General features: G+C 45.1%; 1 protein-coding gene across 5 annotated transcripts in view; it reads left to right on the top strand.

Moving 5' to 3' along the window:
- LOC121853341 (neuron navigator 2-like) overlaps positions 1–24,351 on the top strand; it is a 79,541-nt gene that overhangs the window by 34,456 nt on the left and 20,734 nt on the right. Inside the window, exon 1 of one of the 5 annotated variants that reach the window (XM_042347407.1) lies at positions 19,270–19,475. The exons of the other annotated variants lie outside the window; for them this stretch is intronic. The gene's annotated coding sequence lies outside the window, so the exon portion shown is untranslated. Of the gene's footprint in view, positions 1–19,269; positions 19,476–24,351 lie in introns of those variants that run through there. 5 annotated transcript variants of the gene reach the window in all.

Raw genomic sequence — 24,351 nt, 5'->3', positions numbered from 1 at the left:
AAGGCTTATAGATCGTGTCAACAAGAGTGTCACAGGTGTCAGGGCTTATAGATCGTGTCAACAAGAGTGTCACAGGTGTCAGGGCTTATAGATCGTGTCAACAAGAGTGTCACAGGTGTCAGGGCTTATAGATCGTGTCAACAAGAGTGTCACAGGTGTCAAGGCTTATAGATCGTGTCAACAAGAGTGTCACAGGTGTCAGGGCTTATAGATCGTGTCAACAAGAGTGTCACAGGTGTCATAACTCTAGCTTGTCCACCTTAATCTGACCATCAGTAATCAGTGTTAGGCTGCGTCACGAGGGAGGGTGTGAGGAGGAAGAGGAAGAGGAGGAGGAAAGGGAGAAGGAGGAAGGAAGGAAGGGTATGTGAAGGAGGAGGAGGAAGAGCAGAAGAGGAGGAGGTTGAGCATTTTATTACATTTTTCAATGCTAATTACTCGCCAACTATAGGTTCCCAGGGTACAGTGTTGGTGTTAATGTATTGTAAGTTTAATTAGGTAAACCCTTACATTTCCATTCTGTGAAAAAAGGTATATTTGGGGCGAAAAAATTACAAGGGTTAAGACTTACCTTTTCGACAGTTTTGATCAGTAACGGTAGAGACGGAGATGGTGAGAGACGGAGATAGTGAGAGACGGAGATGGTGAGACGGAGATAGTGAGAGACGGAGATAGTGAGAGACAGATAGTGAGAGACGGTGAAGGGTCATCGCGCATCACCTGCCGTCACCTGGAAACACCTTCATTAATTAACGTCCTTGATGGGTCACCTCTTGAGTAATAGTGTAATTGTTGTGAATAATAGTGTAATTATTTGAATAATAATTATTATTGTTGTGAATAATAGTGTAATTGTTGTGAATAATAGTGTAATTATTTGTGAATAATAGTGTAATTGTTGTGAATAATAGTGTAATTGTTTGTTTATGTTTATGGCGACGTGAAGACAGGTCACAGTTCAGTTCCCATCCCACAGTTTACTCCGGATTTATGCCTCACACCTCACTCACCCTCGTATTACCTCCCCCCTCCCCATCCCTCACCCCTTCTCAACCCTCCACCCATCCCCTTAGGACTTGTGTCGTGACCTTTGACCTCCCAGGATGACCTTTTGACCTCCCAAGATGACCTCTGAGGGTGTTTTAAACCCGTGGTGGTGGTCCGCTGCGTCTGATGGTTGTCCCCCCTGTGCTGTGTTGTGCTTTTGCTCGAGAGAGACAGAGAACAAAGAGAGGAACAGAGAACAAAAGAAAGAACAGAGAAGAACAAGAGAAACAGAGAACGAAGAGAGAGAGAGAGAGAGAGAGAGAATACAGATATATATAACAAAATTACATGAATTCTGAACAGGGCGACACACCTATAAAAAAAGTATAGACACCACAATAAAACAACAAAACTATAGACGACGTAAGGTGGATAACCCCCGGCTGCTGCATGGTGGACCGACCGGATTCCACGAGAGGCGCGGCGACGTCACTAGGATAATACCATTCATCAGGCCTGGAAAGAGGGTTGAAGGTGCTGTTAGTATGTCTGTCTGTCTGCTGTTAGTCTGTCTGTCTATCTTATACCGTGTGGAATTTCTCTCTCTCTCTCTCTCTCTCTCTCTCGTAGTTCGCGAGATTTGGCTGATGCGAGACATTTACGAGACATGAAAAAATTCCTTCTTGATTTATTGTTTTTTTATAATTTTGTTTTGTTATTTGTTGTTGTTGTCTCAGGTGAACTTGATTATATGTCTCAGTTGTCTATCTTGTTTTGGTTGTATTGGTGAAAGATAATTAGGAAGAGAAGGAGGAAGGGAGGAGGGAAGGAAAAAGAATGGGGTAATGAAGAAGGAAGGAAGGAGGGTAAGGAGAAGGGAAGAAGGAAAGGGAGAGGGAGGAAGAAGGAAGGAGGGTAGAGTAGGGAGGAGGGGAAGGGAGAGAAGGAAAAAGAAGGAAGGAGGGTAGAGTAGGGAGGAGGGTAAGGAGAGAAGGGAAAGAAGGAAGGAGGGTAGAGTGAGGAGGAGGGTAACCGGAGCTGACCACCTGTTACAAGGAAGGGAGGTGAAGGAAGGGAGGGAAGGAGGGGTGGAGAGAGGAGGGTGGGGGTGGGTGACCTCTGACCCCGGACTGCCCCAGCGGATCATCACTTCCGGGATAGGATTATATATCAAACCGGATGCTGGTTGTCATGGTTACACCTACTGACTCTCTTCCTGTGTTATCTTTCACTCTCTCTCTCTCTCACTTCTCTCTCTCACTTCTCTCTCTCACACAGGCGCCAGGATGTTCCCATGACCCCCAGCTGAGAGAGCATGAGAGAAGGAGGAGGAAGAGAACAGTACTCTCTCTCTCTCTCTCTCTCTCTCTCTCCCCTCACCTCTTCCCTCATTCCGTTTCTCCTCTCCCTCACACCTGCCTGATGATGACACCAACTAGGAGAGAGAAGGGGGCAGGCAATTCAATAGTATTAATTATTTCCTCGTATAATCCCTCGTTGGTAACTGGTCCTGGCTCAGGTGTCGTTGGCGAAGTTTACTGAGATGAAAGAGGTTTATCTCCGCAGGCTGGGGGCGTAACCCTACCCTGACTTGAGAATCTGTAGTTGATAGTAGTGGAAGTGTGTGTGTGTGTGTGTGTGTGTGTGTGTGTGTGTGTGTGTGTGTGTGTACCCGGTCTGTCTCTACCAAGATAACACCAAGTATGGAGTCTTCTATTCACTCCCCTCCCCCCTCCTCTCCCCTCTAATCCTGTTCATTCTACTCCCCTCTTCCTCACCCCTCCCTCCTCCTCACCCCTCCCCCCTCCCTCCTCCCTCCTCCTCCTCCCCCCCTCCTCCTCCCACCCCTCCCCTCCCACTCCCCTCCCTCCTCCCTCCTCCCCTCCTCCCTCCCCTCACCCCCTCCCTCACCCCCTCCCTCTCCCTCCTCCCCTCCCCTCCTCCCCTCCCTCCCCCTCCCCTCCTCTACCCCCTCCCTCCCCCCTCACTCCCCCCTCCCTCTCTCACCCCCCCTCCCTCCTCCCTCACCCCCTCCCCCCTCCCCTCCCCTCCTCCCCTCCTCCCCTCCTCCTCCCTCCACCCCCCTCCCCTCACCCCCCTCCCCTCCCTCCCTCCCTCCCCTCCCTCCTCCCCTCCCTCCCCTCCCTCCTCTCACCCCTCCCTCCCCCCTCCCTCCCTCCCCTCCCCCCTCCCTCCCCTCCCTCCTCCCCCCCCCCTCCCTCACCCCCCTCCCTCCTCCCCTCCCTCCCCCTCCCCCTCCCCTCCCTCCTCCCCTCCCCTCCCCCTCTCTCTCACCCCCCTCCCCTCCCCTCCCTCCCACCCCCTCCCTCCTCCCTCACCCCTCCCTCCTCCCCTCCCTCCCCCCTCCCTCCCTCCTCCACCCCCCTCCCTCCCCTCCCTCACCCCCCCTCCCCTCCCCTCCCCTCCCTCCCCCCCTCCCCTCCTCTCTCCCACCCCCTCCTCACCCCTCCTCCTCCCTCACCCCCTTCCTCCTCCTCACCCCCTCCCCTCACCCCCCCTCCTGCCTCCCCCCTCCCTCCTCCCCTCACCCCCTCCCTCCTCCTCACCCCCTCCCTCCTCCTCCTCCCCTCCCTCCTCTCTCACCCCCCTCCCTCACCCCTCCCTCCTCCCTCCCCCCCTCCCTCCTCCCCTCACCCCCCTCCCTCCTCCCTCCTCCCCCTCCCTCCTCTCACCCCCCTCCCTCACCCCCCCTCCCCTCCTCCCTCCTCCCCTCACCCCCCCTCCCTCCTCCCTCACCCCCCCTCCCTCCTCCCTCACCTCTCCCTCACCCCCCCCTCCCCTCCCCCCCTCCTCCTCCCTCCCCCCCCTCCCCTCCCCTCTCTCCCCACCCCCCCTCCCCTCCCCACCCCCTCCCCTCCCCTCTCTCCCCCCCCTCCCCTCACCCCCCCTCCCCTCCCACCTCCCCTCACCCCTCTCCCCTCCCTCCTCCCTCACCCCCCTCCCCTCCTCCCCTCCCTCCCCCTCCCCTCCCCTCTCTCACCCCTCCCCACCCCCCCCTCCCTCCTCTCTCCCCCCTCCCCTCACCCCCTCCCTCCCTCCCTCACCCTCTCACCCCCTCCCTCCTCCTCACCCCCCCTCCTCCTCCCTACCCCTCCCTCCTCCCTCCTCCCCCCTCCCTCCTCTCTCACCCCTCCCCTCACCCCCCCCCCTCCCTCCTCTCTCCCCCTCCCTCACCCCTCCCTCCTCCCTCACCCCTCTCCCTCCTCCCCTCACCCCCTCCCTCCTCCTCCTCCCCCCCTCCCCTCCTCTCTCACCCCCTCCCCTCCCACCCCCCCTCCCTCCCTCCCCTCCCACTCCCCCCCCTCCCCTCCTCTCTCCCACCCCCCCTCCCCTCCCACCCCCCCCCTCCCTCCTCTCTCCACCCCCTCCCCTCCCCCCCTCCCTCCCTCACCTCCCACCCCCCTCCCCTCCTCCCCTCCCTCCCCCCTCCCTCCTCCTCTCCACCCCCCCTCCCTCACCCCCCTCCCTCCTCTCCCACCCCCTCCCTCCACCCCCTCCCCTCCCTCCCCTCTCTCACCCCCCTCCCCTCCTCCCCTCCCTCCCCCTCCCCTCCCCTCCCCCCTCTCACCCCCCTCCCTCTCCCTCCCTCCCCCCCTCCCTCCCTCTCTTACCCCTTCCTCACCCCCTCCTCTCTCCCCCTCCCCTCACCCCTCCCCTCCCCTCACCCTCTCACCCCCTCCTCCTCCCTCCTCCCCCTCCCCTCCCCTCACCCCTCTCACCCCCCCTCCCTCCTCCCTCCCTCCCCCCCTCCCTCCCCTCTCTCCCCCCCCCCTCCCCTCACCCCCCTCCCCTCCTCTCTCACCCCCTCCCTCACCCCCTCCCTCCTCCCTCCCCTCTCACCCCCCCTCCCCTCCTCCCCTCCCACTCCCCTCCCTCCTCTCTCACCCCTCCTCCCCTCCTCCCCTCCCTCCACCCCCCTCCCTCCCCTCTACATCAAAGATAACACCACATATGACTCAGTATCATCACCTTATCCCTTTACCTACACCACATGTCTCTCTCTCTCTCTCTCTCTCTCTCTCTCTCTCTCTCTCTCTCTCTCTCTCTCTCTCTCTCTCTCTCCAACACCAGCGACAATAAGTAATTTCTCTATTTTTCTCTTTATACGAATTACTCTGTTTTAGCAGAACTGTAAAATGGAGGAGGTGTGTGTGTGTGTGTGTGTGTGTGTTGTGTGTGTGTGTGTGTGTGTTGTGTGTGTGTTGTGTGTGTGTATGTTGTGTGTGTGTGTGTGTATGTTGTGTGTGTGTGTGTGTGTTGTGTGTGTGTGTGTGTGTGTTGTGTGTGTGTGTGTTGTGTGTGTGTGTGTGTGTTGTGTGTGTTGTGTGTGTGTGTTGTGTGTGTTGTGTGTGTGTATGTTGTGTGTGTGTGTGTGTGTGTTGTTGTGTGTTATTGTGTTTTGTATGTTGTGTGTGTGTGTGTGTGTGTTGTGTGTGTATGTTGTGTGTGTGTGTGTGTGTGTTGTGTGTGTGTGTGTGTGTGTGTGTGTGTGTGTTGTGTGTGTTGTGTGTGTATGTTGTGTGTGTGTGTGTGTATGTTGTGTGTGTGTGTTATTGTGTGTTGTGTGTGTGTGTGTGTATGTGTGTTGTGTGTGTTGTGTGTGTATGTTGTGTGTGTGTGTGTGTGTGTGTGTGTGTGTTGTGTGTGTGTGTGTGTGTGTGTGTGTGTGTGTGTGTGTTGTGTGTTTGTGTGTGTGTGTTGTGTGTGTTGTGTGTATGTTGTGTGTGTGTGTGTGTGTGTATGTTGTGTGTGTGTGTTGTGTGTGTTGTGTGTGTGTGTGTGTGTGTGTGTTGTGTGTGTTGTGTGTGTGTGTTGTGTGTGTTTTGTGTGTGTGTGTGTGTGTTGTGTGTGTGTGTGTGTGTGTGTGTGTGTGTGTGTGTGTGTGTGTTGTGTGTGTGTGTGTGTGTGTGTGTGTGTGTGTGTGTTGTGTGTGTGTGTGTGTGTGTGTGTGTGTGTGTGTGTGTTGTGTGTGTGTGGTGTGTGTGTGTGTGTGTGTGTGTTGTGTGTGTGTGTGTGTGATAGTGGCTCTCAGTCTGTAATTCACTTCCGTGTCGCCCTGAGTTATGGGTCGGTCAGGCTGGGTGTGGCAGGCTTATAGGGTCCTAAATGCGCCTGATTGGCTCATTTTTGTTTCGAGAATGCGACCTGATTGGTCACCCTCTTATCTCGTGGCGCGCGGGGTTATAGGTTATTGGGGAATGTACTATCTATCGCGCTTATTGGTCAAATTCTGTCACAAAGGCTGGCTAATTGGTCGGAATTTGTCCAAGCATCTACTGATTGGCGTTTTCCATTGGCTGTATTTATGTGTCAGATGCACGCTTATTGGTCATCTTTTATCTGGGATCGTGCACTAATTGGTCAGTATTTATGCACATGTGGTCGTTGATTGGTCAAATTTGTGTTTGGTGAGCGATGATTGGTGAACTTTTACCTCGTGGCGGGTGTTAGTTGTTGTGTTTTGTTAGTCGTTTATAACAGCTGATGAGAGAGACCTAATAGAGGTTAATACAAGGTGATTGACACACACACACACACACACACACACACACACACACACACACACACACACACACACAGACACACACACACACACACACACACACACACACACACACACAGTACCACCCCTGGCCCTCTCTCACCTGGTTTATTATTCCCCAGGATGAACAAGACAGTTCGTATCTCTCCCCTCTGTTACCTGATACAAACCACTACAGGAGGAAAACAACTCTTATCCCAGTACGAACAGAATGCGGATATAAAAGAGTATACGAGAATAAAAGAGTTTTTAATTCCAGTATGATCAGGGGGGACACAAGACCTTCTTCCCCAGGATGAAAGAGGCACCGACCGTCAAATGTAAACAACTTAAAAACCCCCTCTCTCTCTCTCTCTCTCTCTCTCTGGGGTTGAATGTACTGATTATTATTCCTTTAAACTACAAAATTAAATACTAAATAATGTTCCTGGAAAAAATATTACGCCATGAAGAGAGAGTGTTGGTGCAAGGCGGAAATGGTCAAGTACTTTCGTATTGTTGCCTCATCAATGTTTGGCTTGGTTTGTGGTGGTTCAAAGGGCTTGTTGTGAGGGAGGGGCATGAGGCAAGGATGGTTGTAGTAGCAGGTGAGGTGAGGCAGGTTGTAAGGGTGAGGTGCAGGCTGTGAGGGTGAGGTGCAGGCCAGAGGGAGGAGGTGCAGGTTGTAAGGTGAGGTGCAGGTTGTGGGGAGGCAGGCTGGGAGGAGGTGCAGGCTGGGAGGAGGCAGGTTGGGGAGGTGAGGTGCAGGTGGGGAGGTGCAGGTTGTGAGGTGAGGGTGGCAGGTTGTGAGGTGAGGTGCAGGTTAGAGGTGAGGTGCAGGTTGTGGAGGTGAGGTGCAGGCTGGGGAGGTGAGGCAGGCTGGGGAGGTGAGGCAGGTTGTGAGGGAGGTGCAGGTTGTGAGGAGGTGCAGGCTGTGAGGTGAGGTGCAGGCTGAGGTGAGTGCAGGTGGGGAGGTGAGGTGCAGGTTGTAGGTGAGGTGCAGGTTGTGAGGTGAGGTGCAGGTTGTGAGGTGAGGCAGGGCAGGGGAGGTGATGTGCAGGTTGAGGAGGCAGGTTGTGAGGTGAGGTGCAGGTTGGGGAGGAGGCAGGTTGTGAGGTGAGGCAGGTTGTGAGGTGAGGTGCAGGTTAGAGGTGAGGTGCAGGTTGTGAGGTGAGGCAGGTTGTGGGGAGGTGAGGTGCAGGTTGGGGAGGTGAGGTGCAGGCTGTGAGGTGAGGTGCAGGCTGTAAGGTGAGGTGCAGGCTGTGAGGCGTGAGGCAGGGGCAGGAGGTGAGGCAGGTTGTAGGTGAGGTGCAGGTGAGGAGGTGCAGGTTGTGAGGTGTTGTAGTAGTAAGTGAGATTTAATGATGTTTCTTTGGTTGACCCTCACATACGCCCTCCCTCCACCCTCACCCCCTCCATTCCTCCCCACACACCTGACCCTAAAAATGTAACCTGTGGAGAATTAGAAACATACAAAAGATATTGATGGACATTGTATCTTGAAGGTGTGTGTGTGTGTGTGTGTGTGTGTGTGTGTGTGTGTGTGTGTGTGTGTGTGTGTGTCTGCCTTACCTGTGGTCGTAAAGTGGTGGAAATCATGGTTGGGAGGGTGTGATTAAGCAGGTGTGTTGTTTTTAACCTTGTGTACGATGATTTAATCCCTTTGAGTATGATGGTTTAACCCTTGGAGTATGATGGTTTAACCCTTTGGAGTATGATGGTTTAACCCCTTGGAGTATGATGGTTTAACCCCTTTGGAGTATGATGGTTTAACCCTTGAGTATGATGGTTTAACCCTTTGGAGTATGATGGTTTAACCCCTTTGGAGTATGATGGTTTAACCCCTTTGGAGTATGATGGTTTAACCCCTTTGGAGTATGATGGTTTAACCCCTTTGGAGTATGATGGTTTAACCCCTTTGGAGTATGATGGTTTAACCCCTTTGGAGTATGATGGTTTAACCCCTTTGGAGTATGATGGTTTAACCCCTTTGGAGTATGATGGTTTAACCCTCGCTCACTCCCTCTTTCTATCTCAATCTGTGTCTGCCTCTGTTTATGTCTGTCTGTCTTTAAATAATCAATAAGTCAACTTCCTACAATTTCTCTTATACTAAAAACACACTTCATCACGAAACACTAAATAATTCTTGGTAAACATAAAACTCATTGACAAATAATCAAGAACTTTTAAAAACTTTTATCGAATTATTTAGTTTTATCAATGCCTAAATGTTTTTATCTCATTGTTTGTTTGTTTTTTGTTTTTTTTTTAGGGATTTAAAAAGAAAAAATATGATGGTAATTATTCACGTATTGTTAGTAAATCTTTTAAGGTAATTTTTGAGGGTAGTAGATGATGGTTGGTTGGTTAATCATGCGTTTAGTGGTGTGGTTAGTGTGGTGTGGTGTGGTTAGTGTGGTGTGGTTAGTGTGGTGTGGTGTGGTTAGTGTGGTGTGGTTAGTGGTGGTGTGGTTGTGGTTAGTGTGGTGTGTGTGGTTGGTGTGTGGTGTGGTTAGTGTGGTGTGGTTAGCGAGACAGTCTGCCACATTGTTTTAATCACAATGTTTTTTTTCAATTATGTGCTCAAGATTTTATATATTTTTCACGAATTTATTCTTTAATGTTGGGGTAAACGATTTGTTTTTATTATATTTTATTACATTAACGTCATCCCTTCCTTAGGTTAATAATAATAAAAATACCGGGTTCAAATTATATATTTTCGTGGTATGTTTTACAAATTAATTTCTCTTATATCAAAACATCACTTCTATTCTATAATTAAATAAATGTACTTGTCACTGTTGCTATTTAATAAACGATTTGTAATTTGAAATGTTGGGAATAAATCGGATTTTCATGGTGTTTAAAGTTCATTATTTAATCATATGTTAAAGTCTTCTAATATTCGCTAAATGTGTAAATATCTCGTGGTGATAAAATAGCGTCGAGAGACAACATTCGCAACGGGGTGTAAATAGTGTTTGTTTACATATGACGTCACGCCCCTTCTGTTGACTGTCTTCTGTTTTCGGCCGTCAGTGTTGTTGATGTCGCTGTTTACATATGACGTCACGCCCCTGCTGTTGACTGTCTTCTGTGTTCGGCCGTCAGTGTTGTTGATGTCGCTGTTTACATATGACGTCACGCCCCTGCTGTTGACTGTCTTCTGTGTTCGGCCGTCAGTGTTGTTGATGTCGCTGTTTACATATGACGTCACGCCCCTGTTGACTGTCTTCTGTGTTCGGCGCCGCAAGTCAAAATTATACATTCTTTTCTTGAATATTAAATAAAACAGAAATGGGCGAATAAAACCCTTTAAAAACAATTCACATACGTACAATATATTATTATCACCATAAACTTTAACACATATGAATATCTTTAGCTGTGGCCGAGAATGGTATAAGAAAAGCAACATTAATCGTCACAATCTGAGAGCTTGTAGTGTGAGATTTAAAAGTTGTTTATATTATTCTAAGTCGGGAAAAAATTATCTTAAGTATCTAGGCTTTGATATAATTCACGGAGACTGAGATTAACTTAGCCATTGTGATGAAGCCAGTTTAATAATAATAATAAAATTACGGTAATAATAAAATATACTACTACTACTAATAATAATAATAATATAATACGGTAATAAAAACTAATAATAGTAAGTACAGGTATCACAGGTAAGGTAATGAGACCACAGGTAAGAGAGACCACCAACCACAGGGTCCAGATAGAAACAGGTTTCAGGAGATAATGTCCAATGAAATTAAATCGTATTCAGATTGTGACTGTTGGAACTAGTGACAAGTGAAGTGTGTTGTGGACTACCTGTAATAATAATAATGATGATAATAGTTATAATAATAATGATAATAGTAACAATAATAATAGCTGGTTCCTATTTTTCTTTATTATTATCATAGCAAAACCAAGTAACCTAACCAAACCTAATCCAAGTTAAGATTAACAAAATCCAAACAAACTTCACCCTGATGAAGTAAAACACACACACACACACAGGCGTGGCACCTCCCCACGCCGTGTACCCGTGCCACTGGGCGTCCTTGGCTCCACCTACACCATGACGTCACGCCCCACCTGTTGTAGGCTGCCAATTATTACATTATCCACTAAATATAAACATAACATACCCCAGGTAGTGCTTGAACCTGGCAACGGTGTGTCCATCATAAGACCTCCAGTGAATTATGGTATTATCTAGCAACTGCTGACCATCACAAACCCTCTGATTAATTAGGCTTTTTATTAATTATTATTTACACTGAGTATTATCGTAATTTGTAAGGTCTTATTGTCAAGGATGGATGTTATATAATGTGATGTGATTAATGACCTTGTGTGGGGTTTTTTTTAGTTTTATAAATCAATATTATTTTGTCGTAGGAAATAAGAAAGATTTGGTAAACAAGGATTAATATCTCTTAGTTGTAGTACTTAAAAGATTAATATAAAGAGAAACTTAAACAATATAAATAATAATTACTTTCTATTTCCAAACTTGCCTCAGAGACTAAATAAATTATCATCAACTCTTTCCAGACACAACAGTAAAACTTTATGATCTTTTCACAATATTTTTCTGTTGTAATTTTTTTGTTGGGGAGAAACCATTACTGAAGTGTTTCCCAAGCTCGGGTAGGTTAAGAAATAATAAATAAAGTATCATATATTAAACGTGGATTTATATATTATACGTGTACATCACCTCACCTACCAGTCACTTCCTTTCTATAAAATTGTTTGTATTCCATATTCGAAAAAAATAATCGACAATGTGACTTAAGCTCGGTATAATACCTGTTTTGTGTAGCCATGGTGACGGATAACGCGTTTTATTGCCTTGTGTGACAACAATGTTCTGCCCCAACACAATATTTTCACCTGAAGAATCTCCAGCTTATTTCACCTTGCTGTCCCGACCTCGCTGATATTTATAAATATGAAATGTTTAGTATTATTTTAAACCAAACGACGAGAGAAATGAGACAAGTTGTGTTAGGTGTGATGTTGCAGGTGAAATAAGCAGATATTTCAGAATAAGCTGAAAGCTGTAATCAGAGTGGATTCTTCAGGTGTAATAAGCTGGGTGGTGATTCTTCAGGTGTAATAAGCTGGAGTGGTGATTCTTCAGGTGAAATAAGCTGGAGTGGTGATTCTTCAGGTGAAATAAGCTGGGGTGAGTGATTCTTCAGGTGTAATAAGCTGGGTAGTGATTCTTCAGGTGAAATAAGCTGGGGTAGTGATTCTTCAGGTGAAATAAGCTGGGGTAGTGATTCTTCAGGTGAAATAAGCTGGGGTGTGATTCTTCAGGTGAAATAAGCTGGAGTGGTGATTCTTCAGGTGAAATAAGCTGGGTAGTGATTCTTCAGGTGAAATAAGCTGGGGTGGTTATTCTTCAGGTGAAATAAGCTGGAGTGGTGATTCTTCAGGTGAAATAAGCTGGGGTGGTGATTCTTTAGGTGATTGTTTTTGTGTTTCCGTGGTGACGAGGAATAAAACGACCTTGATGCAAATACCACAGTTGGGAGAAACTTGGGACAGTCGTAAAAAGATAACTGAGTTCGTGTTTATTCACTGGCCGGCCATTACCGCCACCCCAGCCATTCTTCGTAACTCTTCTTCCTTATCTGAAATATTCTCTGACCAGGGAGAGGCAGGGCGACCCACCTCGACCACTCTGCGGATTGGTCCACACACACACTAACTATTAGTTTTCTACAGATAAACTAGCCACTAAATCTCTAATGGGGGTAATTAAAACAAATTAACTGCCCTTTGTTCCCAGTATAGTGTGTCCTAACCTAACCTAACCTTAAGTATGGAACCAGATCAAGCTTAGTAGTATCTCTGACCATTTGTAGTCATCCACGGCCTCCTCCGCCTTGATAACACAAACCCGTATACATAAAGAAAAAATATTTGTACATTGTATAAGTAGAGTTTAACGTTGAGAAAATATATAAATATAGCCCATCAGGTGATATATTAAAGGATGTAAATAGAAGAAAAAACTCTTTGAATATTTATAACTTATTGTCTAGTAATATAACATAATAGTTAATGATGGTTGGGCAGAAGCATTTAATACACAAAATATAATCACAAAATGTTACCACAAACTAAATAAAAACACGAGCTTAAACTGGGGCAATTGACTGAGTTAAAAAATCACTCCAAGTGGGGACTCAAAAGATCTATCAGTCAAGTCAGAAAACCCAGTAATTTTCCTCCATGTTTATGTATGGCTTAAGAACGATGAGACAAGTATAAACAAACTCTTATTCACGGTGAAAATAGTCAGTTTACCTGCAGACTCCTCCTTCCAGGTGAGGTGTTGTCCCTTATGGTCGACGGTATGCAGGAGGGAAGTAGGGTGTTTTAAATTCACTATGAGGACACACAGACACACACACACACACACACACACACACACACGAACACACACACACACACACACACACGAACACACACACACACACACACACACACACACACACACACACACACACACACACACACACACACACGGTAGGAATTGTGTAATTTAGATGTTTGATTTACAGAGGCGTTGTATATACACAGCTTAATGGTGCTGATGCTTATAGTGACCTGTGGATGGTCATTATACTTTACTGTGTTGTTAAACGTTGGCTTCTCTAATGAATAACCTGATGATTTATTTTATTATACAGTGTAGCCATGCCAATTATCCTAGACAGACAGACACAGGCGGAAGGAGAATTACCTAGAGTGAAGAGAGGGAGGAAGTTTAAAAAGAGAGGAGGAGAGGAGAGGAGTGATGGTGATGGTAGAGGTGAGGGCTCCGGGGTAGCTTATGTTTTAGTCATTACTGAACCACCAAGAATGTGCTCTCTCCATGCTGTGATGATGGTGTGATGATGTGGTGTGATGTGGTATCAGGTATGGTGAAATAGGTAGTTTAGGCTTAGGTTTGATTAAAGAAAATAAGTCCAAACAACATTAACTAAAGGCAGGTCAGGTCGGGTTAGTATCTGGCCTATACCAGCATACTCACCTGTATGTCCTCGAGGATGAATAGCGTCAATATGCCCGACGTACCTGGCAGGACGCATACCTCCCAGCACCGCCACACACCCTCACACAACACGCCAGCATCTCTCCCTGGGATCCAAATTGAGCAATTCAAGGCTTCCTGAGCCAATAGCTATGATGAATTCTACCCCGGCCATCAGCCTGTCCATTAATAACCAGTAAATGTGAACCGAGTAGAGGGGTGCATAGACAAATTGCCACGCTGATAATTCTCACTGGCTAACTTCCACTAATCATCGTGATGGAGTGGACACAAGTCTTGTTTTATTGCATTGTTTGAGTTAGTTAGGTTAATGGTAAGATGGACTACACTTATAAAGATAAGATGTTAGATGTTATTCTAGATTAAATTTGGTTGTTAAGCTAAGCCAGTCTAGATTATACTCGGCTAGATTAAGCAGTTGCTTGAGGAGGTAGGAGGAAGAGACTTACTGTAAGTGGTCATCACGCTGACTGTGTTACCATCAACTATCATGTTAACACCATCATAAATCCCGATGGCGGATCCTCCTGGTATAATTTGAACCAGTAATGCGGTAGTGTTTAGTTGAGAGTCTCGATGATTCGTAGAGGAGTATTGTGATCAAGATGTAATGATGTAACGAGATGTACCTGACACACACACACACACACACACACACACACACACACACACACACACACACACACACACACACACACACACACACACACACACACCAACATACACACACACACACACACACACCAACATACACATTCAGATTATATTTTAACTAGATATATTACTCGACATTATACAAATTTAAGGTAGAAGAGAATCATTGGGGAGATTCTTTTACCTTTATATCTCGTAACAACTTCACTTGGGAGAAATAATGCTTTGAGCCTTTTAAGAATCTACTCATATTAGTTCTGTGGAGGTAACTATAGTGTTTAACTTCCTATATGCGTGTTATGAGTGATGGTTTATGATGATGGTTTATGGGTAATGGTTTAGCCGATTGAGATGGTGTCCTTGAAAATTCTTCTGTGTGTGTGTGCGAAACCAGAGATTCGCCAATGTAAATAAACACATTACTGTAATATCCCATTTTAAATTTACAAAGCTACATTCTCATTAAAATAGTGTAACAAACATTCACCGACATGTTGACTCACAGGTCCACCATAATCCCCACTACTGTTGAAAATCTTCCTCTGGTTAGGCTCTGCTGTCCCTCAGACGTAAACAAAACCCCTGGCCTCTGCTCACTTGTTTATGTGGAGGAGCCGCGCCGCAGGTAATGGAGGCGAACTTGAGGTCAGGAACGAATGCTTAATCTTGATCTCCCGCTGGGCTAAAAGACTCATTATGGAGACGCTCTTCTATCGCAAAGTCGTGGCTAATTTTAATTGCCTGGAGGAGGACGGATGGTCTCCGTGCATCCGGCGAGGAGACTTTATGATACTATGATTACCTCTGGCAGAGGTTTGTGTCGGGATATGGGAACACCAGACCCCGGATGTTGATTGAGTTACGTTATTTCAGGTTTAAGTTTCGGTTTGTTTTAGGTTACGTTGCGTTAATTCAGGCTACGTTTCATTGTTTGAGGTCACATGAAGTTAGAGTACTTTAGATTAGACACACACACACACACACACACACACAGGAAGGGGGTCATGGCACTTGAGCCTGCACACGGAGCACTACAATGATCGTCCGTTTTTACAAACATTGGTCTCCTAATAGGTTGGTACCCTTGTCTTCCCGCGTCCTCACACTTTGCATATAGTATTTTAAACCCACGAAGGTTCTGTGAAGATTGAAAATGTTAATGTCTATTGATGGATATTATTATTATTATTATTAGTAGTAGTAGTAGTATATTCGTTATGAAAGAAGGTGGTAATGGTAGTCTCCTGAAAACGTGCGTGTGTGTGTAAAAAAGAAAGTATTATATTTACAAGAATCTTACATTCCCTGAAGAGATGCTGATCATTATAACTTTCTACTCTTGGTCTTACCCCGTCACTGGGATTACAGAACTGAAAGCGCATCAATAGAAAGTCGAATTTGAGAAGAATTTTGAAGCTATTTTGGTTTTATAGTTGTACGTAAGTTTAATAGAGTTTATTAAATACATTCGTTTTAGACGCATGAACCTTGTGAGTGAGCGTCAGTGCGTTTCCTGATCTCCCAGGTGAGGCGACGCCTTGAATTGTGAAGACCTGCAAGACACCTGGTAACCCGGTGTACATGTTGATTGAGAAAGTGTAGTAGAGATAATGGCCTCGCCAAGGCCAGCAGTACTCAAGTGTATGTACTCAATGTTAAAGTACTCGTGGGTATATCTGGCTTCAGACTCTGCATGGCTGGATTTAGAGATATTCATACAGAAATTTTTCTCCCTCGAGCTCAAGATGTGAGAATACATTGAACGTCAGGAGTAAAGTTACGATATAAAACTAGATTTTCAAAGATTCGCACGCTTATACCTTCCCGACCTGTGAGAACGCATTGATTCATGAAGTGCGTTGTAGGACAGAATCAAGAGGTCATACCTTATGTTTACCCTGTGACTGTAGAATAACGGATGGCTTAAGCTCTGACGTAAAGATGAGGTAAAATAACACCGACAACCATAACTAGATGAGTGTTTACTTTGTTTGCTTTACTACGGGGAGTTAACCTACTGATATTTTGGATAGTGTCGTGGCCAAAGGAGGTGGTTGGATGTGCCACGATCCTTGTCAAGACGCTTGGACCTAACAAATAACAACAACACAGATATATCAGCTTGTGAGGAGGATAGTTTGTTGGTGTTGTTTAGAAAGCTTAAGTTGAATTAAAGCTGGGTTTTTTTAAATTCGATCTTCATCTCTCCTTCGCCTTTGTACCCTCCCCCCACGCCTCTATCCCCCCACGCCTCCCCCCTTTCCCTCACCTCTGCCCTCCCCACGCTCTGCACCCCTCCCCCACGCCTCTGCACCCTCCCTACGCTTCTGCACCTCCCCACGCTCTGTACCCTCCCCCACGCCTCTGTACCCCTCCCCCACCACCTCCCCACGCCCTCCCCCACGCCTCTGTACCTCCCCACGCCTCTGCACCTCCCCACGCTTGTACCCCTCCCCCATGCCTCTGCACCTCCCCACGCCTCTGCACCCTCCCCCACGCTCTATCCACCCTCCCCTCTCTATCCACCTCCCCCCGCGTGTGCCCATGATGTTATCAGTGCGTGAGGGATAGGGGCGTGGGTCTGTACAGATCGTCCTCACTGTCCTTAGAGGCCGTCCATTCCCTCCCATGGCTCGGGGGATGGGGGGCAGGTGGCAAATTCAGTGGAGGGAAGTGTGTGGAGTGGATTAGGAGAGGCTGAGAGGAGAGAGAGAGAGAGAGAGAGAGCCTCACAAATCTCCCCACCATTTCCGTTATATGGTCAACGGTGTACAGTCATTAGAAAGAATGGGACAAAGAGAGAGAGAGAGAGCCGTTACCTTCCAGCTACCTACCAGGTGAGGAAACTATTACCTCACTCCCCCTCTCCCCCTCCTCCCCCAGCTCCCCACCACGTATTGTCAAGGGCTGGATGGTTTGGTCACTACAGGTGTGTGTGTAAAGGTGGCCATGTACCGAACCTTGTGATAAAGTAACATGTTAATTATCTCTCTCTCTCTCTCTCTCTCTACCAGACATCCTAATTAGATTTACAGTGAAAATCAACGGAGATAGAGAGAGAGAGGGGGGGGGAGAGGAGGGTGAGGAGAGATAGAGGGGAAGGAGATAGAGGGGGTGAGGAGAGATAGAGGGAGGGAGGAGATAGAGAGACAGTATCTCTCGCTGTATTTCACGGTAACCCAACACCTCACCATAGCACCTCTTGCCCTAGTTCCTGCCATCTTGACCTGCCAGTATAAAGGCGTGATTCACCAGTCTGTTGCTGTTTGTGTCTCGTTCACACACACACACATCCTTGACATGAATGGCCCTTTAATTTACGTGTTAAAAGTAATATCGTGTTGTTTGGCTTCGTTATCCACTAAACACACATTTATTTATCTCGAGGTTATGTTAGAGAGATTAATTATCCCCAGATTATGTTCTAGAGAGATTAATTATCCCCAGATTATGTTCTAGAGAGATTAATTAACTCCGGATTATGTTCTAGAGAGATTAATTATCCCCAGATTATGTTCTAGAGAGATTAATTAACTCCGGATTATGTTCTAGAGAGATTAATTATCCCCAGATTATGTTCTAGAAAGGTTGATTATCGTTAGGTTGTATTAAAGACAATTTAATATTCAGATTTTGTTTTCTGGCATTTTGTTTAGAAACTTAGTAACATCTCCAAAAGTCCTTCATCTTATCAGGGCCTGAGTGAACCACCGGGCTGGGGGGGGGGGGACTAAATAGCCAAGATGGTGTGTGTGTGTGTGAACTCCCCAACACTATATCATCACAGGACCTCATTAGGATCATCGAATCACATGTTATTACCAGACTCGCCCCGTCATTAGTGTTCCTGCCGCCTCGTGTGTGTGTGTGTGTAGGATAGGACAAGGAATCGACGCATGCGGCGACGTATGATTCCATAACTCGTGAATTTGTATTACCAGGAGGTTGGTAATATAGTCAATAGCTTACCTATATACTGTAAATTAAACAGTTAATTAAAGGTAGAATTATACAGGTACAATTAGAATAACATTAGGAGTGTTATGTATGTACGACTTTTTTAATTAAATTACTGTTCATTAGTAGTAGCAGTTGTTGTAATCATAGTAGTAATAGTAGTACTGTAGTCGTAATAGTAGTAGTCGTAATAGTTGTAATAGTAGTAGTCATAATAGTTGTAATAGTAGTAGTCGTAATAGCTGTAATAGTAGTAGTTGCAGGAGAGAAAACAATACGACCCTTTGTTAATCCACACTCAGTATGCTACAGTATTGGTAACGTTACGCCGAGGATTCATTTTAATCATTCTGTGCAGCCAGCCAGCACCGAGAAGTTATCTGGTATTCACCGACGTATCTACATTAGCATATGATTATCAACCAAACAGCAATTAAAGGACTCCCTTGTTGCTTTCCTTCTCTCTGTGGGTGGGGGGAGGGAAGGGAGAGGGGGGTATCCTGCCCCTCGGAGGTTAACCCCAAGGCGGCAGTGAGTCATGCGGTGAGGGAGGAGGAAGGGAGAGATGGTGAGGAGGTGGTGAAGGGGATGACGATACGGCCAGATGGGAGGAAGGGAGGGAGAGGCCCTTGTGGTTATGGTGAATAGGGAGGGAGGGGTGTGTGTGTGTGTGTGGAAGGATAGAGGAGGACTGACAAGTGGGGAGAGAAGAGGAAGATATCCTTGTATTTATTGTGGTGAAGGGCATGGGGTAAGAGAGAAAGTAGGGGAAGGATAAATGAAAAGAAGAGGAGGATAAAGAAGAGCTGTAGAGGGAAGGACGATGTGGTAGGGGGTGTGTGTGGATGAAGGAGAGGCAGAGGCGTGTGGTCACGATAAGGTACTGGGGAGGAAAAGAATGATGGGCTTTTGTTAGGAGAGAGAGGGGGGAGGGAGAGGATTGTAGAGGCATGGAGAAGGAAGGAGAAGGCAGCGGGCGGGGGTAAGGAGGGTTGCCAGGGTGGGAGCTCCCCTCCTCCTTCGCGTGGACTCGTCAGTTTGCTTACGTTTGTTGTGCAGGTGATACCCACGCCAGACGCTCTCGGGAAAACGTTGTGAAAAAACATCTTCTGTTCTTGCTTTTCGATATTTATGTGCTTAATATTATCATCGGTATATAATTAACGCTCTGATACCACACAATTACCATGTATCATTTAAGTGAAGTCCATAAACGAAGAAATTAAGGTTGGCAGAAGCTAGTAGGCTGCGGGCAAGGTAAGGCATAAAAAGGCTACTGTTATTAGCTAAAACATCGTGTATTAATATCTACTAACTGTTAGAAAGTCAACAAAAGACATAAATTTGTTCTAATTATTGTGTTATGTGTCTTTGAAATGTATTCTGGAGATAGAGAATAATGATATAGTAGGAACAACGTGGGGCGGTCGTTTGAATGTTTACAGTTTGTGAGTAGTGGTGGGCAGTCAAGTCAAGGCCGTGTCCGAACACTATACCAGCGGCCTAGTCTTTGTCGTGTTTACTCCTACGTTTTATTTGCTCTGCGTTTTTGTGCAGAAGTATTAATTTTTCATCGATGTTCTTGTTTTATGTTTTAAGAAGTACAGTACACAAAATAATAATAATCAGCTTGTATCCGTTCACCTGTCCTGGGGCCCTTCCTGCTCACTCAGTCATCTGGGAGCTGTATTTTTTCTCGGCCATTTACTTCCTTTTTGCGTATGATTCAGTCAGGTAGTCACTGTTGGTCAGGCCATGGCATATCCACTCCATTTCAGTTCTGTTGCCCAATATCTACCCAGTCGTCTTTTTCTCCATCCCAGTGTGATATGTCCAGCATAAAATTTAGCATTTTTTCTCCGCAAAACCGATTCAGATTTAAAGGTTCTTAGTATTACCAACAAACTATAGAGAGTGGTGTTAAGTGGCTGGGCATGACAGACTTTACTCCACCATCTTGAGAAACTAGACCACATGAGGGTTAGGCTTGTTGACCTGACTGGCTGGCTGGTTGATTCCCATGTGGCGGGATAAGTGGAGGGTGTGGGTGGGTGTTAGGACACAGCTGCCTCTCCTCTCTTTCTCCCTAAACACACCCATTATACGGTAAGGTCTGTTTTATTTCACCGCCACTTTTATTAATATCTTTTGATAACGATAATACCGTGTGAACTTTAGTATATTGGATACATTTACCATTGGATCTTATATCACAGTGTATAATTAAATAGGATCTTATAGTAACCACGTAAATCACCATTGGTTTTAAACAAGACATGGATACAACCAGACTGTACTTACTTGATGGGATGACACAAAGTTATAGTCACGGCATGATATACTGACGAGAGATCTGCGAATTCTGGTAATTTTTCCCCAACTATTTCGAGTTAACAAGTGTCACAACCCTGCCCCTCCACTACTGTGCATCTAAAATCTCAGTTCAACGCAACAACTCAGCATTGTTAGGTATCATCGCTACTCCAGGGGACAGTTGATCTCTTGTAGTGTTCATTCCTACGAGAACAGAAGTTGAGTGTTGTAAATTGCGTCCGTGAATAGAGTTTGAAGTGGGGAGGAAGGGGGGGGGGGTTGTCGGTGCTTGGTGTGGTTAGCATTGATCAGCTACGAAACCAAAGACCCGGCCATTGTTCGTCGTTTCAGATGCAGTGTCACAGGTTCAATTAGAGACACGTTGAACATACCAACATTTAAAAATCTGTTTAATGAAGAATTTTTTAAATACATTTCTACATCTCAAGTTATACCAAATTTTTTAATTTAATTTACACACACACACCGATGGGCTATTAAGATAAGTAGAGGAATAGATAGATCCTGTAGTTTATTTTATTTTACCTTTGTAAAGTAGAAAGAAAACAATATATTTTAAGTGACTACGCTTTCCCGTTTTCATTTGTTTTCATTTAACTCCGGGACGCGTTTTACTTGACACATTATAAGTGACCTCATCTCCGCCTGCCTTAACCTGCTTCTTCTTGCATCTCTCTATTATCTTCTCTCTCTGCCATGATAATTCCTGTCATTAATTAAAATTGGTAATAACTATTTCGGATTCACCACAAGGAATGTAATCGTAACTAATAAATTAATGTAACGTTATGTCGATTTGGGAAGACATTTTATACTAGGAGGTAACGGGATGCAGAAGGGACACCAGGAATAACAAAGAATGATTAGGAAAGACCAGGAATAAGAATAACTGGAAAGAATGAAGAAATCTTGATAATCACGGATATTTTGGGAAGGACTGGGAACCTCTGATAAATAACGAATAACCATGAAACTTATATTAGAAGGAAAAGTTAAAAGAACCAATAATTAATAAAAATGAAGCACTGAAAAGGGGGAAAAAAGAAACAAGGAATAACTAGGGAGTAAGAAAGACTGTCACAAAGGTCAAGGTTATTCACAGCAGTATGGTGGCGGGAGGCAGTGAGTGGTAGAATGGTTGGCGTCTGGTTGTTGGTAAATGAGGAGAGTGCGTATTAGCGTGTGTGTGTGGGGGGGGGGGGTAATTAAAAGCTCCGATCTTGTATACATACCCAGGGTGTGTATATGGGGAAAAGTATATTTGTTGAGTGTTAAGGAATAGCATTTGTGGTACAGTATTGGTAATTGATTAAGTAATGTGTACGGTTGAGTGGCTATTTTCGGGATTATTGGTTGTGTTCAGTGAAATTATATTGGTTTCGGTAACTTATTTTAGAATGTGTAACTAGGTAAGCATCGAGGTGTCGGTGCCATTGACTCCGGCTGTCAGGTTATTTTATGCTCGTGAGTCGGGTAATATGTAGCCAGTGTGTACAAAATGACTTCTTAGGACAGCGGACACAAGCCAACTCCACTTAATTCACGAGGTTGATTTTGGCATGTTACGGTCCACTGTGCCTGTGTACAGTACTATGACCAAATTAGCCTTGTGTTTGAACTCCCATTTGTTTCATCACTGTGTATGTATATTGATATAAGAGCTTGATGTATGTTGGGTGCGTATTGTAAAAATCGTGATTATATGTTATTCACGAGTTTCTTTCATTATCTTATATATCGTTCTTTCAATTTATTGGTTAATTTATTTATGAAAATCGTCATGTTTTTACTGTTGGCATGCTTAGCGTCACCCCGATGCATTTTTACGATAAGAGAAAACGAAACGCTTGAGATGGCAAACTATTCCGATTAATTTGGTTCGGTTTAGTGTCGGGTATTGTCACACAGATACACATTAAATCAGGTTGAAAGTCAATTGGATCTGTCCTCAAAGGTCCCGACCTTACATAACCATTAGAAGTTGTTGACCCTTTCCCTCCCTCTCTCTCAGGAGCACAGAACCGGTAATAATAATAATAGTAATAAAACAATTGTGGCCGAAGGCAGAACACACCGACAGTACAGTATTGGCCCAAGATTCCTCTCTGGGTACACCCGCACACCAGACTGACGCCAAGTAAATTTCACGTGGAGGCAAACATAATATATATTAATGCAGTAATGATATAGCCTCTCCCTCGACCGCCAAATTTTCGCATGGGTAATATTGGCAGTGTCAGTCGAGGGTTGAGAAGTTATAGCCAAGGATAAACGCTACTTTCATTGTGTTTCTTAGTAACATTGCCTTCTTCAGTTTTGTTGTAAGGGAGGGATGTCAGGTCTTGGTAATGTTTCATTTTTTTTAGTAATAAGTTATGCGTATTAACCGAGGGGATTGATAATTGATTTCTGGAACTAGAAACCTGACCTAACGTGGTCACTAAAGAAAACAAATATAAAAATGAATAGTAAAAGGAGAGTTGTAAAGATGAATGAAAATGGATACAAAATAATACTGAGAAAGAATAAATGGAAACACACGGAGATTAATTGAAAGAAGAAAGAAAACAAACGAGCCGAAAATTTTTGAGAATACTAAAAAGAGAAAGATGTCATCAGATGAATTAAAGATGGAAGAACAAAAACTGGGAGGAAATAAGATGACAAACGAATTTATAAAAAGAACATTAAACAAAGAAACGGCAGAGAGAAGAATGAAACAAGAACTAAAGAAAATGAAAGTCTACGACTGTTCACAGGAAAGACGAGGAATCTCACTAGGCTACAAGGTGCATACAGTCACACCCAAGCGTCACGTTTCTATAATTTTGCGGTTGCTAGTGACCCCGGGATCATCTTGCAGCTATGAGGAGTAATTACACCCTTTGTCCTTACTTCCTCCCTCCCGTACACGTGTCAAAATCTCGCAAGAACATACCCATCTGGATAAATTCGTACCGCCAATATATAAAGTCACAAATACTACAGTATCACCTGAAATGTGCCACCGGACAATTCTCTGTAATGCTTTACTAGATGGATGCATTGAACTTTGTCTTCATATCTTACATAAACTCATAGACAACATCAAAATTCTACGACTATCCGGTGCTGTACTTCTATTTTATATTATTGACATGAGTACAGGGTGTTAGAAACTTAGTAGCAATAATGAAAACAATTATAATCATGATAACAGGTGATAATAATTTTACCTATAAATAATAACATGGTGTGAGGGTCTGTTGATGGTAGAAGCGTGTTGGTTTATCGTGGGTGAAACATAAACCTCATTTTTCTGTTCTGGTTCACTGCTCACACAAGAACTATTTCATTGCGGAGAATAGCCAGCAAAAACTGTTTCCAGCACACGTCGGGTTTCGAAGACTAACAAATTAACCTGTATTTTTAATAAGTTAAATACATATTTTTGAAGGTTTAACCGTCTAGTATAAGACGGTGTCCGTAGGTTGTGCTAAACATATATTGTATGTAGTTAAAAGGGTGTAAAGGGCTCAGCATTAAGGTAACTCTTGTAGAATTTTATCTTAAATATTTTTGGGATATTGGTATCCTGGTTTAAGGCTATTTGTTTATATTAAATGATATGTAAATCTTTAGTCAAAAATTGTATCTAAGTGATTGGACAATTAACTTACACATTTGTCTTATTAGGTAGTACGTAACTCAGGCTAGGTTGGTATTAGTTTATATATGTTTTAAACTTAACTAAACAATATGAGAAGGGCAGGTGAAGGGAGGCCAGAATGAGAGAGTATCTGGCCAGCGTGCTGATTAC

Source organism: Homarus americanus, unplaced genomic scaffold (assembly GCF_018991925.1).
Source record: "Homarus americanus isolate GMGI-L3 unplaced genomic scaffold, GMGI_Hamer_2.0 scaffold20597, whole genome shotgun sequence".
Taxonomy (NCBI): domain Eukaryota; kingdom Metazoa; phylum Arthropoda; class Malacostraca; order Decapoda; family Nephropidae; genus Homarus; species Homarus americanus.
This window is presented reverse-complemented; position numbering and strand designations above follow the sequence as displayed.